This window comes from Lactuca virosa, chromosome 6 (genome assembly GCF_052849685.1).
Source record: "Lactuca virosa cultivar CGN04683 chromosome 6, Lactuca_virosa_CGN04683_v6, whole genome shotgun sequence".
Classification (NCBI taxonomy): Eukaryota; Viridiplantae; Streptophyta; class Magnoliopsida; order Asterales; family Asteraceae; genus Lactuca; species Lactuca virosa.
This window is the reverse complement of record NC_136431.1, coordinates 91,176,623-91,182,230: the sequence shown is the minus strand read 5'-3', so window position 1 is coordinate 91,182,230 and position 5,608 is coordinate 91,176,623. Positions and strand designations below refer to the sequence as shown.

Here is a 5,608-nt window from a genome sequence, read left to right as displayed (position 1 = left end):
AATAGATTTATATGGCCACTGGGTTATTAAAATTGTTGTCGAGAGTGGGAGTCAACACCGGGGGTAGGATAAAAACTTATATGCATAGTTGGTTACTGTTAGATATTGGTGGCGACTGTCGGATGTTGGTGACGGTCGACTTTTGGATAGAGGTGGCTGTCGGCGATGTTGTTGAGGTTGTTGGTTGTCAAGGAAAGGATTATACGCCCACCATGTTCCCGAGTTATCAGTAATTAAGAATGTTTGAATGTGGTTTTGATGATGAATCGGTTGTCACGGGAGAGATGTGGTCATGTATTTCTCTTCTATTATGTAACGTCCATAAAAAATCATGCCAAATTTAAACTTTTTAAAACATTTCAAAACCCATGATTATTACAAAACTTGTTTTCAAAATAGTATATTGTTAGAGTATCCCAGAATCAAAACATAAGATCATAAAGTGTGAGGAGAGGTACGATCACGCCTTCGCCTTCCCGTGATCATCGGAAGTACCTGAAACAATAATCGATAAATGTAAGCTCGAAGGCTTAGTGAGTTACCCCAAAAATACCAACGCCATACACATATCAATAATATATAAACAAACAACATGCATAATGAGCCTTCAGCCTGACTGGACAGCCTCGCAGGCCTTCAGCCTATCTGGACCGCTCTCCGAGACTTCGACACGTCTGGACCGCCTCGCAGGGCCTACAGCCCATCCAGACCGCTCGCCGGGCCTTCGATCTGACTAACATGCCCTCCTGGGCCTGTAGTCTATCCGGACCGCCCTGAGTATGTTGGCCTTCAGCACAAAGCAGGTCCTGTGACATTCCCAATTTTCACGGCCAGAAAAGACCGATTTGTTTATGCTTAATTTGAAAATCAGAGTATATTTTTAAAGAAATATATTGCGGAATTTGTTCCCAGAAAAACATGATAAATATATTATCAAAGCAATTCCGAAGAAATGTATTTTGTTCATATTAAAAGTTTCGGTTGTCATCGTCAATACTGAAACATAAGCATAAACAGACCTTACATTTATTTACACTAGTGCTCTACATCTCCTTTAAATCTCTCAGTGTAAAGTAGCTTCGTATCAACACCTGTGATACAAATAAACTGAATGGGTCAGGTTGGGAAACCTGGTGAGCACATAGGGTTTTCAACCCACAATAATATAATTATTATATTTAATCATCAAACAATCAACCCAATTACCCATCCCCGTTATCTTCTTTTACTCTTAAGGATCTACCTTAAGAATTATCTACCACTCATTCCTAAGGAATAGGCATGAAGTACATCGTTGCCAGGGTTTATACAATAGACACTAAATCCATAGTTGCCAGGGTTCGTCCAACGGGTGCTAAGTCCATAGCTCATTTATCGACAGTATTATTTTCGGCAATCCACCCGAAATACATGTCAATGGGTTTTTAGAGTACATCGGGTGAACACGTCGTTCACAACACCTACAGGTTGCGAGCCTGCTAGTGTTCCATTGGACTGTCTAGAATAGTCCGTGGTTTTCATCCATACTCTGCTAGATGACGGGGCCAACGTTTGGGTAAAGGCTTTTCTCACTTTTCACCTCTCACCCTCATCTCATGATCTATATCGCCTTTCAGCTCATCTTCCAACTCATTTTTCATCACACACCAACTATTTTATCTACCCATGTTTTACCCCAACATATTTGTAGATATAAAATACATATACAGTTTAAATCATTTAAAACGTATATAAAATCGATTATCCAGCATAGACAACAAGTATTCAGATAATATGCACACATAGCACGTAATTTTATATAAATTACTTCATATCTATGTGTAAGATGAAAATAATATGCACTCATCTTAGCGTGCTTTGATAGAATCTAACTAGAAACGGTCAGCGGTTCGTGATCGTCGGGCTTAGGAGGCGGAAACGGCCTCAACAAACGAGAGAGAGAAGAAATTTAGGTGTAAGGAAGCTTAGGGTCGAAAGGGCTATTTATAGGCTGATTTTGGGCCTTTCACGTCGTGAGAATTCATTGCTCACGTCGTGAGCCATGCCTGATCACCTCGTAGTTTCGTCACCTGCGTTCTAGGCTTGCATAGTGTCCGTTTGACTACTCACGTCGTGAGAATTGATGCTCACGTCGTGAGCCCGTTCCGTAGACTTTCCATCTGCATTCTAGCTTTGAAAAGTGGCATTTTGACTCCTCACGTCATGAGAAAAGAGGCTCACATCGTGAGTCCAGTCAGATTAGGGTTTTTGACACAACTGTATCTTCGGAAGGCCATAGCTTTTGCATACGAGCTCCATTTTTGACGTTCTTTATATACACGTGTAGGTGGAGACGTACTCTAAAACTTTCATTTAGACCCCTAAGGATAAAAAGTAGTTTATCATAAACTCACGTTTTACGATTCCCGATGTCGTGCCGGTTTTGTCGCGAAACTTCGACAGGTCATAACTTCTTCGTTATAACTCGGATTTCAACTTTCTTTATATGTACGGAAACCTTGTGACATATACTACAACTTAGTTAAGATTATTTATTCTAAATAACCCTCTATCAAAAAGTCATTTTTGACGCTTATCGTCTCTAAATTAACTAGTTTGAATCTGCGGGCGTTACAGGTCCGCCTCAACCCAACCCCCAATCAAACAAACATATGCACATAATATCATACGCTAGCATATATAACAGTCAAACCGATCTAACAGATCATCAATCATAGCAACATCCTATAACCAGGATACAGACCTAACCGGTCACTAACATAGCATCATCCTATATACCAGGATACCGACCTAACCAGGTCACTAAGGATATCACCATCCTAACTACCAGGATGTAAATCAATAAGCATATCATGCAATAACCCGGATACAACCCGATAAGGGCCGAAATTGGTGCCTTAGACCCTGTTGATATAGTGAGGATAACTCACCTATCAAGTAGCTCGAATCGATAAATCAGACTCCTCCAATTGCAGCTCCTAATCCAACACCTACAATCACCGGTGACTCCCTTCCATAAATTCCCAAATTATGAAAAATACCCCCAAAGGTCAAACTGGTCAACCCTTGGTCCAAGTCAAAGTCAACGGTCCAAGTCAATAGTCCATGTTGACCCCTACTCGTCGAGTGCAGCTAGCAACTCGCCGAGTTCCTTAACAGTTCAGAAGGTCATAAAAAAACCTTACTGACTCGCCGAGTTTCCGACCAACTCGTCGAGTCTATGCGTATCCAGAAGTCGGGGAAACCCTAACTGACTCGTCGAGTCCTCTGCTGACTTGCCGAGTACATGCAGAAACCAACCAACGGGAAACCCTTCCTGACTCGTCGAGTCCCTTATCCGACTCGTCGAGTTCATAAAGTCCACTTCTTGTCCAGATGATTTTGAGCCATTCCAAAGCTCCAAATGGTAGATCTATCCTTCTAGGGACTAGTTATCACGTAAAGTTGCAAACTTTACATGCATGCAAAGTCTCAAGAGTTAAACCAAGCTAAAGAAGAAGCTTAAAACAATGGAAAGGGCCATAGCTTGACAAAGGCTGAGGTTTTATGATAATAAGGGGCTAAAGGGGTCCAGATCTGAAGTTGCAACCTCAGATCTTGCCCCAAATCCGGAATACCACCCCAATACCCTAAAAAGGGTTCCAAAACCATGAAACAAGAGATCTATCTAATGGAGAACCAAGGTAACAACTTGTTACCTTCCAGGTGATGCTGAGATGAAGTAGAACTCGGATCCACAGCCTCTTTTTGCTCCAACTTCTTGCACTTCAAGCTCTTCCCTTCATAATCTTCCTTCCAAGATTAAATCACACCAAAATGAAGTCTAAGCAGCGATTTAGGGTTTCTGGACTCAAAAGGGGGCTGTAAGGGAGGCTAAGGGGGTAAGCGACCCTTAAATAGGGTGCAAAACCCCGGGGATTAGGGTTTCTCATTCCAACTCCAACTCGCCGAGTCGGGTTCATCGACTCGTCGAGTTGGTCACTTACATCATGTGGCCAATCGCGCCCCTACTCGACGAGTCTAGGCACCAACTCGTCGAGTAGATCTTCTGAGATAGACATAAAACTGTAAAATTATATACATGGGAGTCGGGGTGTTACATAGTACCAATATCTTTTGAGGATTATTAGCATCAAGTACACTATCTAAAGGTAATGGAATAGTCAAAAGATTTACCAAAGTGTACATGCATCCTAGAATCTAGGTTTTACTAGTTTTAGCAACGTACTTTAAAAATCAACAAAAGAAAGAATTACTACACTCTTGGTTGCTTGATTGTGATCTCGTGACTTCTAGTTCATTGGTATGGATGAAGGATCCAATGTAGCATCCCTCTAATGGAATCGGACCTACAACACCAAAAGCAAAAGGATTAAACCCAAACTAAGGTTAATACGAAAATCACAAACCCTATGAGAGATGTTGTGATTTCGTCTAAAGATGGAGATATATATATATATATATATATATATATATATATATATATATATATATATATATATATATATATATATATATATATATATATATATATATATATATATAGAGAGAGAGAGAGAGAGAGAGAGAGAGAGTATGGACGAATTTGTGAGGAAATATACAACCATTAGAGCTTACCCCTAGCAATCTATAAATAGGTAGCGGATAAAATTCTAGAAGGATACAAACACTTAGGATTTATCCTTATCTGATTCAAATTAGCTTTATCCCTATCGAGAGACACCTTAAAACAGCCCATATGAAGCTTTCCATGAGCTTGAATATTCCAATTAATCACATTGATTAATTAATATTTAAGCCCTTTAATTAGTTAAAACATTTTAATTAACAACCAAAATAATTTCTAATTAATTTATTAATTCCATAATAAATTAACATCTTATGTATATCTATATTCTTATGCTATTTGGGTCATGAAGTCAACCCAAAAGAAGCATGCTATTATTAAAAAATACTACCAAAATGGTTAATGACATTGGATATTATTTCCATCAAGATGTATCTAGTCTTCGTAAAAAATTGAGAGGAGGTCGGTAGCGGATGATTTTGGCAACATACTCATATTTAGAAAAAAGACCATTAATTATGTACATTACCAAGGTTTATCTATGATGCATATTTGTGGCGATGATGACAAAGAGATAACCAATCACGATCTTTACTCGGTATCAATTTGCTTAAATCTCGTGTCCTTGTTCTCACAGAATATATTTTCAAAATTGACTCAAACTTGTAGAACAATCACATATCTCTTGAACATATGTTGTGGTAAAGCTTTAAATATGGATCCATAAATTCATAATTTTATGATCTAGTCCACCTTAACCATTCATGGGTTGTTGGTTTTGCATGGAATTGTTGATGTGGTTGATGACATTAAAGCCTTTACATATGGGTGGAGAAAATCTCACTCCATACATTGTAATTGAGCCGTTCAAAATTGAATAGAAGGACGTTTTGATGTTGGTGGTGTCATAGACTTTGTTTGGCTTGGTTGGTTGATTGACAATGTTGGTGGATCAGAGGAAACGAGAGGTAGGGCTACGACAAAAAATGGTAGTGAATGATATCGTTTAAGAAGAGACAGATTTTAGGAGGGAATAGATAA

At 39.2% G+C, this 5,608-nt stretch overlaps 1 long non-coding RNA gene across 2 annotated transcripts; it reads right to left on the bottom strand.

Moving 5' to 3' along the window:
• Window positions 1–373: 373 nt before the first annotated feature.
• On the bottom strand, window positions 374–5,344 carry LOC145122679 (uncharacterized). 2 transcript variants are annotated; one of them, XR_013714705.1, is made up of 5 exons: window positions 5,097–5,344; window positions 3,699–4,349; window positions 2,931–2,990; window positions 1,025–1,091; window positions 374–495 (listed from the first exon to the last, which is right to left on the bottom strand). It is a non-coding gene; the product is annotated as an uncharacterized LOC145122679 (long non-coding RNA). The 2 variants fall into 2 exon arrangements; XR_013714704.1 differs by having other exon boundaries at window positions 374–1,091.
• Between the last annotated feature and the right edge of the window lie 264 nt (window positions 5,345–5,608).